This window comes from Procambarus clarkii, chromosome 39, assembly GCF_040958095.1.
Source record: "Procambarus clarkii isolate CNS0578487 chromosome 39, FALCON_Pclarkii_2.0, whole genome shotgun sequence".
Taxonomy (NCBI): domain Eukaryota; kingdom Metazoa; phylum Arthropoda; class Malacostraca; order Decapoda; family Cambaridae; genus Procambarus; species Procambarus clarkii.
The window spans coordinates 16,739,707-16,751,583 of NC_091188.1; positions in this window are offsets into that span (position 1 = coordinate 16,739,707).

Here is an 11,877-nt window from a genome sequence, read left to right on the forward strand (position 1 = left end):
ATCTCCACCGACACTCCAGCAGTCATCACCACCGGGTAGGTGGGCGCCGTGAGAGAGACAGCACCCGCTAAGACGGGGTGAAGGGGGTCGTGGGACACTCATCCCCAGCGGTCATGGGACATACGTCTGCCCTGGTGGGTGGGGTCTGGGGTCTGGAGGTCTGGGGTCACCGAGGCGTCACCTTCACGGACAACCAGCTGAAGGAAATTACGTATCGGGGCGCGCCCGTCTTCCGTAAAACTCTTTCACAACACTTTCGCCAGGATTTCAGAGATTGATTGATGTTTTTGAAGGATCTTGCGGAGTGCAGCTTGGCGTGAAAAGCACCATTAAAAAGATTCTCGTCATCAATCATGGCAGGAACATTTCTCAGTGTCGAGGAAGGTGTGTGACGAGGCCAGGTGAGCTGTGTACTCACCTAGTTGAGCTTGCGGGGGATGATCTTCGGCTCTTTTTGAACCCGCCATTCCACTGTCAATCAACTGGTGTACTGAGCATACTGGGCTCTATCAATTCTACATTTGAAACTGTGCATGTGGTCTGCCCCACCACATCACTGCCTAATGTATTCCAATTGTTAACTACTCAGACATTGAAAATATAATTTTAGGCCTCTATGGCTCATATGGGTTCTGAGTTTCCAGCACAAGGGGCCACTGAGTGTCCCCTTGTTCGTGTTTCACCCATGCTAAATAGTTTGTCTTTGTCCACACTTTCAATTTCTCTGCGAATTTTGTGGGTGGTGATCATGTCTTCTCTAATTCTTTTATCTTCTAAGTGACGTGAGGTTTAGCTCCCATAGCCTTTCCTCTTAACTCATACCTCTCAGTTCTGGGACTTGTCTGGCGGCATACCTCTGAAACTTCTTTAACTTTGTCATGTGTTTAACTGACTCCAAGCTGGAGCTGCATACTCCAGGACTGGTCTGACATAAGTGGAGTACGCAGCTCCACTTATTCCTTCCACTAGGAATAATGGAAGAGCACAGTCGTAGGTGGAGTGGTGGTGACACAACTACACCTCATAAGCGATTTTGTCTGGGTTCGAGTCTTGGCTAAAGAGAATTGACGGGGTACGAACCCTTAACTGTTCGCTCCTGTACCAAGCATCAGTAATTGAGTACGTGGATGTTAACTGATTGGCGGGTTGTGTTCTAGAGGAAAACTAGTAATGTAAAGCTTATCATGAGCAACCGCAAGGCCGAGCTCAAAGCTTGCTAGCATGGTTTAGAAATCGTCTGTTCTTTAACCACTTGTGTAAAATATGAAGTTTTAAGAATACTGATGTCAGCTAAAACATATATTTAAGAAATAATGAAATTACATTTCTTAATAGCTGGGATCGCTTCGCTGAACAAAATGAAATGTACGCTCTTGGATGGAGTTGATTTGTTTAAGTTGAGGCTTTCTGCTTTGGCCTCTTCCTTAGAGCCTGTAGCTGGGAGATACGGGAGTACCGGCAGGTACTACAGACATATGGAATATTATAAATATTATAAGTATTATATAAACCTAAAAGGGGTACCACCTCTGGTGAAAGTGTAGGGACCCATAGCCTCGGAGAGGAAAATAAGGAGTACTCAGAGAAGACCTTGTGGATCCTAACTGAACACTTTGGTATTTTCTTCTCCTAAACTCCTATTCATTTTGTATGTGTGTGTGTATGTGTGTATATATATATATATATATATATATATATATATATATATATATATATATATATATATATATATATATATATATATATATATATATATATATCGTACCTAGTAGCCAGAACGCACTTCTCGGCCTACTATGCAAGGCCCGATTTGCCTAATAAGCCAAGTTTTCATTAATTAATATATTTTCTCAAATTTTTTTCTTATGAAATGATAAAGCTATCCATTTCATTATGTATGAGGTCAATTTTGTTTTATTGTAGTGAAAATTAACGTAGATATATGACCGAACCTAACCAACCCTACCTAACCTATCTTTATAGGTTAGGTTAGGTTAGGTAACCGAAAAAGTTAGGTTAGGTTAGGTTAGGTAGGTTAGTCGAAAAACAATTAATTCATGAAAACTTGGCTTATTAGGCAAATCGGGCCTTGCATAGTAGGCTGAGAAGTGCGTTCTGGCTACTAGGTACGACATATATATATATATATATATATATATATATATATATATATATATATATATATATATATATAATTTTAAAATATAGTGAGATATTCATATTATATATATATATATATATATATATATATATATATATATATATATATATATATATATATATATATATAATATGAATATCTCACTTTATTTTAAAATTGCATTACACAAAAAGGGTTACAACATTGGTTACATGCAGGGTACTAGGCTACTTGTCACAGATTATAGAGTTCCTCCAGCTCCTCAGATTTCGGGCAGGAACCATAGATGCAGTGAGCATTTCCTCTCTGGATCACCACACTAAGGCGCTGAAAGAGGAAACTGGCGGCTCTAGGGTCTTTAGTTGTTTCAATTAGCTTGGAAACCAGCTCCTTAAAAGAAAACAAATACACTTTTACCCCAAGCACCAAGTGTGTCTGAGGCAATGGGGACAAAATTGTAGTGGTGATCAGGATCTCTGTATTTACGCGACTTCGCGGCTTCCCGGTGATTTTCAACATCTCCTGCCTGTGTAGCACTGAAGAAAACATAGGCGTTGGCTAAAGTTGAAATGCAAGAGTAGTCCCACGCCAACTGTCTACCATTCTTCCAGGGTTTCACCGTGATCCCGTCTGGGCGACCGACAAGCTCATCAGAGTTGCAGACACATTAGGTAACGGGGCTCTCTCTCTGCTGGACATCCGGCTGTAGTTAGGTTTATCTTAATAATGTCATTAACCTTGCTGCGTCTTGCATGCCATCCTCCTGTCCTTAGGCAGAGAAGGCCATGCCGTCCGTACCTGTCGGCTTCTGCCTCACCGCAAATACACCTGTATTCGGTGTCGATTGGGGCAGCGAGCCGGAGAGCCACCGCAATTCGGAGGGCCTGCGGGGAGAGACGAGTGCCGGTTGCTAACATTTGGGCTGTTAATAGGAAATCACCTGCATGGGCAGATATATATATATATATATATATATATATATATATATATATATATATATATATATATATGTCGTACCTAATAGCCAGAACGCACTTCTCAGCCTACTAAGCAAGGCCCGATTTGCCTAATAAGCCAAGTTTTCATGAATTAATTGTTTTTCGACTACCTAACCTAACCTAACTTTTTCGGCTACCTAACCAAACCTAACCTATAAAGATAGGTTAGGTTAGGTTAGGTAGGGTTGGTTAGGTTCGGTCATATATCTACGTTAATTTTAACTTCAATAACAAAAAAATAACCTCATACATAATGAAATGGGTAGCTTTATCATTTCATAAGAAAAAAATTAGAAAAAATATATTAATTCAGGAAAACTTGGCTTATTAGGCAAATCGGGCCTTGAATAGTAGGCCAAAAAGTGAATTCTGGCTACTAGGTACGACATATATATATATATATATATATATATATATATATATATATATATATATATATATATATAATTATAAACTAAACAAATATTTATCTTGTAATCATTATATATCTCAAAGTATAACAAAACACAAAAGGAAGGAGAAAAGCTCACAAACTGTGTTGGAGTGGACCTAAACATTCTCTCTAATGCGTTTTATGTGATTTCCTCCGAAGCTAAAGGTCCCCTACTTCCAGTCAGAGATGGTACTCCCTTTATATATATGTCGTACCTAGTAGCCAGAACTCACTTCTCAGCCTACTATGCAAGGCCCGATTTGCCTAATAAGCCAAGTTTTCATGAATTAATTGTTTTTCGACTACCTAACCTACCTAACCTAACCTAACCTAACTTTTTCGGCTACCTAACCTAACCTAACCAATAAAGATAGGTTAGGTAGGGTTGGTTAGGTTTGGTCATATATCTACGTTAATTTTAACTCCAATGAAAAAAAATTGACCTCATACATAATGAAATGGGTAGATTTATTATTTCATAAGAAAAAAATTAGAGAAAATATATTAATTCAGGAAAACTTGGCTTATTAGGCAAATCGGGCCTTGCATAGTAGACTGAGAAGTGCGTTCTGGCTACTAGGTACGACATATATATATATATATATATATATATATATATATATATATATATATATATATATATATATATATATATATATATATATATATATATATAATATAAGGAAATGTTCGTTTGTGCATGACCGCTAAGCTCCGAAAGATCTTCACCGATTGTCTTGAAATTTTCACACAACGTTCCATTCGCATCCGAGCAGGTTATTATATACATACTATATAGATGTCACGTCTGTGACGGTAAAAATAACTATGCTTTTTTATGAAAAACAGTTTTCATGTGTTTTTCATTTGAAGGAAATCTTCGAAACCTATTTACCGATTGCTTTGAAATTTTGACACAACGTTGCATTCAAATAGGCGCGTCCGTTTATGTATCTACTATATACATGCCTCACCTGTGACGGGAAAAAACAAGCCTTCTGTTAGACGTAAGAGCAACACATACTGTAATGTCCAAACGTTCTTCACCGATTGCTTTGAAATTTTGACACAAAGTTGCATTCGAATTGGCGCTTTTGTTATATACTTATTACTTAGATGGCACCCCTGTGAAAGGTAAAAATATGCGTTTTTGAAAAACAGCGCCAACTATTGCACATAATAGCAACATGCACGCTATACAAAATGTCACGAATTCCAATTCAATGTTTTCGAATGCATTGATAAATTTTATTTTCATAGATTTCGATTTTTTTTGGGGGGGGGGATTTTTTTGTGTGACATTGAATGGAATTGAGCTGTGGTGTTTATCATACCATTTATTTCGTAAGTATAAGTATAGATGCCACACCTGTGACAGGTAAAACTATGTTTTTTTTGAAAAACAACGCCATCTGTTTCATGTCACAGCAACACACAGGCTATACTAAATATGTTACAATTCCATTTCCATGTTTCTGATTGCATTGATAAATTGAATTTTCATAGATTTTGATTTATTTTGATTTTGATTTAATTATTTTGTATGAATTGTGCTGGAATTGAGCTGCGTGGTTTACCATACCGTTCATTTGGTGACTATAGTGAATTTTTTAATTTTTTCATCTTTATAATTTAATTTTTTAACTTTTTGTTATATTTCAGTGATGAGAACATCAGATCATTTGATTTTCCCTATTTTCTGATGGGAACATCAGACCATTTGGGAAGGAATCGGTCGAGGGAGTGGGGAATGGTGGGGATGATGAGGGGACGCAAATGAGAGAAGGTGGGGAGGACGAGGAGACAAGGGAGGAGGTTAATGATGGGGAAGGACGAGGGGACGAGGGAGTTTGGAATGGTGGGGACGAGGGGATGGGGGAATGGAGAATGGTGGGGAGGACAAAGGGACAGGGGAGTGGGGCATGGTGGGAAAGAAGAGGGAACGGTGGGGAGGACAAGGGGACGGTGGAGTGGGGAATGATTGGGAAGCCGAGGAGACGGGTGAGGAGGGAATGGTAGGGAGGACTGGGGGACAGGGAAGGTTGCTGTGGCCTGGTACTGCTAGTATATAAATTAAAATATAAATGACCGTTGGTTCAAAATCGCTAGTCTCCGAAAGTTCTTCACTGATTGCTTTGAAATTTTCACACAACATTCTATTCGCATCGGAGCGGGTTTTTATATTCAGACTAAAATGATGACACGTCTGTGATGGAAAAAAAGGACATTTTTGAAAACTGTGTTTTTCATATTTTTTCATATGAGGGAAATCTTCGAAACCTCTTTACCGATTGCTTTGAAATTGTGACACAACGTTGCATTTGAATAGGCGCGTGTTTTTATATACCTACTATATACATGCCTCACCTGTGACAGGAAAAAAACATTTTTTTTTTTTAAGACAGCGCCAGCTTTTGGACGTAAGAGGAACACTGCTGTAATCTCCTAATATTCTTCAATGATTCCTTTGAAATTTTGACACGACGTTCCATTTGAATACGCGCGTGCTTTCATATACCTACTATATAGATACCACACATGTGATAGATAAATACATTTTTTTTAAACAGCGAAATTTGTTGCACATAATAGCAACATACGCTGTATTAAATATGTTATAATTACATTTCAATGTTTCCGATTGCATTGATAAATGGAATTTTTATATTTTTTTTATTTATTTTCAGTTTGATTTCATTATTTTGTGTGACATTGCATTGGAATTGAGCTGTGTTGTTTACCATACTATTCATTTCGTATGTATAAGTATACATGCCAATACTCTGATAGGTAAAAACATTTTTTTTTCCGAAACAGCACCATCTGTTGCACTTAAGAGCAACACATGCTATACAAATTATGCTACGATTCCATTTCAAGTTTTCAATTGCATTGACAAATTGAATTTTCATAGATTAAGATTTTTTTTCATTTTTATTTCGATGTTTTGTGTGACATTACGTTGGAATTGAGCTGTGTTGTTTACCATACTGTTCATTTCGTGAGTACAATTTATTTTTATATTTTTTCCTCCTTTTTTCATTTGTTTCTCTTTTTCTAATATTTCAGTGATGGGAACATCAGATCATTTGGGAATGCATCGGACGAGGGAGTGAGGAATGGTGGGGAGGACGAGGGGACGGCAGAGTTGGGGGATGAGGGGATAGGGGAATAGAGAATGGTGGGGAGGACAAGGTGACAGGAGGCTGGGGGATGGTGGGGAAGACGAGGGGATAGAGGAAGGGGGAATGATAGGGAAGACGAGAGGATGGGGATGTGGGAGATGATGGGAAGGACAATGGGACGGAGGAGTGGGGGAATGGTTAGAAGGACGAGGGGATGCTTGTGGGGATGGTGGGGAGGGCTGGGAATGGTGGGAAGGACTGGGAGACAAGGAAAGGTTGCTGAGCCACAGCAACGCGTGGCCGGGTACAGCGAGTAAATATAAAAAAATGATAAGAGAGGTTAATAACAGAGTTTTTAAGGATGTAATGAAGAACTTAGTGAGCCCTTGACTTGTAAATGTAGTAAATCATTAGAATTGAACAGAGGAACGGAATCACCGAGGGTTGCAAATCGCGTTGTTCATATGTTTAACTTTCGTCCAGTTAGCTTAACGTTTATTGTAGGATAATTTATTTAAACGATAAATGTAAAACCATTCGTGTACTTCTTGTAAAAAAACTGTATATAAATGATTCACAGCGTGGTGGTGGTGTTATAGATTCAGCTACTGGGAACAAAAAGTTCCAAGCAGCACGGGCTATGGTGAGCCCGTAGTGGACTTACCTGGCATAGAAGCGGGGCTGTAACTCTCCCAGCATTGTTTTACTAAGGGACGCTAGGATTTAAGGAATTTGCTTTCGTTATAACGAACGATTCATATTGGGAAGTGACTTTTACTATACCTTGACTTTCCCGCATCTTTACACGGGAAGCTCATAATAAAATTGGTGGAACGCGGTATTGTGGGTTCAGTTAATAATTATGTTAGATTACTGTGTGGTTGTTTTTAAGAAAACGGGAATTTAGCGCTAATTTAGTAAAGGTTGGAGTTGGAAACCGTGTAGATCTTCTAGAGCTCTGCCCAGGGACTAATGTTTTTAGACACGCATTAGCGATTAATGCACGGGAATGAACAACAACATTTACAATTTTGGAGACAAAATATAAATGAGGGAAAGAAATACAGATGCAGTTCGATGTAAAAGTACTGGGCTGTGAACCAAGGCAGTCAAAACAGTTACCCCATAACAGTTTTAACGTGTTGAAATTGAAACACGATACAAGAAGCTTCAGCAATACAATATCTAATATGTTATTCTTAGGCTTTATTCTGAACTTATTAGTTATTATATAGAGCACGCAGTTAAGTTTTAGTCGCCAAACTATAAATGAACTTAAACACATTTCAATGCAACACAGAGAAGGTTGACAATGTTTATCCCAGTGTTAAATATACCAACACAAAATAGAACACTAAAGAATTCTGATAAATTATGTAAATAATTAGATTCAGAAAGAATCTAAACAAATACTTCTTTTGAAACATTGATGCTGATTAATGGAACAAATTACCAATTAACATAACGCAGGCACAACTGCTGGTTTAATTTAGTCTCTGGTTAGACATATGAATTAGTTTGGTTGTGAACAGCAAGGAACAGCCTCACAAACGATAATGTGTCGCTTGATGATATATCTGTTCATATATTCAAATGTAACATCAAATACAGTTGAGATAAGACTTCATAAACAGCATCAATAGCCGCACTAAGACTAAATTGCAGTACCTGTTGCAGAGAGAGAGAGAGAGAGAGAGAGAGAGAGAGAGAGAGAGAGAGAGAGAGAGAGAGAGAGAGAGAGAGAGAGAGCGAGCGAGCGAGCGAGCGAGCGAGCAGGAAAGGTAACGAGCGCGGGCCATTTCCTGTCTCTTAAGGACTTCTTACCGAGAGCCAATAATGGCCGGGTTCCCAGTAATGATGTGGCATTAAAGGCATCCTCGCTCAGATGGAAGAAAATGCTTCACATTTTGTGGAGGCTTCGAGCATATGACACATTGATCATACTCACCTGCTCCTTGTATGGGCGTATGTGGGCGTGTTTGTGTGTGTGGTTGTATGAGGACGTATGTTTGCAGGTATAGATCAGAGTGTGTACTTGTATATATTTGTGGTGTATGTATGTATGTGTGACCGTGTGTGGACGTGGGAATGAGTAAGAATATATGTATCCATGTTCACATGTGAATGAGTATATGTAGGGGGGAGGGGGCATATACCTATGAATACAGGTGGAGTATGTGTCGAAGGCATATGTGCGCGTGTGTATAAACTCGTATGTGTGGATGAGAGTATGAGCTAGAGTGTATAACTGTGTCAGCCTCCACTACTACCTCCATGTATGGTGTCAGCCTCCACTACCACCTCCATGTACAGTGTGAGCCTCCACTACCACCTCCATGTATAGTGTCAGCCTCCACTACCTTCTCCATGTGTAGTGTGAGCCTCCACTACCACCTCCATGTATAGTGTGAGCCTCCACTACCACCTCCATGTATGGTGTCAGCCTCCACTACCACCTACATGCATGGTGTCAGCCTCCACTACCACCTCCATGTATGGTGTCAGCCTCCACTACTACCTCCATGTATGGTGTCAGCCTCCACTACCCTCCTCCATCAACAAGTTTCTTGACTTAATAATCGTAATAAATCCCACATCAAATGATACAATTAGCGGCATATGTGACCCTGGCCATCATATGTGACCCTGGCCAACATGTGTGACCTCTGGCCAACATATGTGGCCCTGGCCAACATATGTGGCCCTGGCCAACATATGTGGCCCTGGCCAACATATGCGACCTCTGGCCAACATATGTGACCTCTGGCCAACATATGTGACCTCTGGCCAACATATGTGACCTCTGACCAACATATGGGACCTCTGGCCAACATATGGGTGGGACCTCTGGCCAACATATGGGTGGGACCTCGATCTGGCCAACATATGGGTGGGACCTCGATCTGGCCAACATATGGGTGGGACCTCGATCTGGCCAACATATGGGTGGGACCTCGATCTGGCCAACATATGGGTGGGACCTCGATCTGGCCAACATATGGGTGGGACCTCGATCTGGCCAACATATGGGTGGGACCTCGATCTGGCCAACATATGGGTGGGACCTCGATCTGGCCAACATATGGGTGGGACCTCGATCTGGCCAACATATGGGTGGGACCTCGATCTGGCCAACATATGGGTGGGACCTCGATCTGGCCAACATATGGGTGGGACCTCGATCTGGCCAACATATGGGTGGGACCTCGATCTGGCCAACATATGGGTGGGACCTCGATCTGGCCAACATATGGGTGGGACCTCGATCTGGCCAACATATGGGTGGGACCTCGATCTGGCCAACATATGGGTGGGACCTCGATCTGGCCAACATAAGGGTGGGACCTCGATCTGGCCAACATATGGGTGGGACCTCGATCTGGCCAACATATGGGTGGGACCTCGATCTGGCCAACATATGGGTGGGACCTCGATCTGGCCAACATATGGGTGGGACCTCGATCTGGCCAACATATGGGTGGGACCTCGATCTGGCCAACATATGGGTGGGACCTCGATCTGGCCAACATATGGGTGGGACCTCGATCTGGCCAACATATGGGTGGGACCTCGATCTGGCCAACATATGGGTGGGACCTCGATCTGGCCAACATATGGGTGGGACCTCGATCTGGCCAACATATGGGTGGGACCTCGATCTGGCCAACATATGGGTGGGACCTCGATCTGGCCAACATATGGGTGGGACCTCGATCTGGCCAACATTTGTGACCCTGGCCAACATATGTGACCCTGGCCAACATATGTGACCTTGGCCAACATGTGTGACCCTGGCCAACATATGTGACCCCTGGACAACGTATGTGACCCCTGGACAACGTATGTGACCCCTGGACAACGTATGTGACCCCTGGACAACATATGTGACCCCTGGACAACATATGTGACCCCTGGACAACATATGTGACCCCTGGACAACATATGTGACCCCTGGACAACATATGTGACCTCTGGCCAACATATGTGACCTCTGGCCAACATATGTGACCCTGGCCAACATGTGTGACCCCTGGACAACATGTGTGACCCCTGGACAACATGTGTGACCCCTGGACAACATGTGTGGCCCCTGGACAACATGTGTGACCCCTGGCCAACATGTGTGACCTCTGGCCAACATGTGTGAGTTCTGGCCAACATGTGTGACTTCTGGCCAACATGTGTGACCTCTGGCCAACATGTGGGACCTCTGGCCAACATATAATACCTTGGCCAACATATGGGACCCTGGCCAACATATGGGACCCTGGCCAACATATAATACCCTGGCCAACATATGTGACCCTGGCCAACATATAATACCTTGACCAACATATGTGACACTGACCAACATATGTGACCCTGGCCAACATAAGATCTGCGTTTAAAAACTTGTGTAGGGCACCTTTTAGTACCTTGTATACTTCACAAGCCAAACCAATCCTAGAGTATGTGGCTCCACCGTGGAGAGCATATATAGTCAAACACATGGCACAAGATACGAGGAAAGACTTTTGGAATTAAACGTCACGTCACAGGATGACAGAAGAGTTAGCGGAAACATGATTACCACCCATAAAACTCCCAGAGAAATTGACATGATAGATAAGGACCAACTATTTATAATGGGCTGGAATACGCAAGAGAGGTACACGGGGTGGAAACTGAGTACTCAAATGAGCCACAGGGACGTTAGAAAAAACTTTCAGTGTCAGAGTGGTTAAAAGGTGGAAAGCATTAGGCAGTGATGTGGTGGAGGCTGACTCCATACACAGTTTCAAATGAAGATATGATAGAGCCCAGTAGGCTCAGGAATCTGTACACCTGTTGATTGATGGTTGAGAGGCGGGACCCAATAGCAGAGCTCAACCCCCGCAAACACAACTAGGTGAGTACACGAGGGCCTGCTCCACACCCATAATCCACATGCAGGAAACGCAGGTCAACAAGCTGAATTTCCTCGAGATTAGGACAATAAATTTTCCATTCTCTTGCAAACAAAAACATTGCAATATACCAAACAAATATTCACAAACGAATCTTTTTCTGGCGAATATTTTTTTCACTTGGGTTAGAAAAATATTATATAGCATAAGTATATATGTAAATAAGTGATTTTGTTTCCAATGTCAGAATATTTATTGGTTTTCTGTTTGTCACACTCGCTCTCTCTCTCTTTTT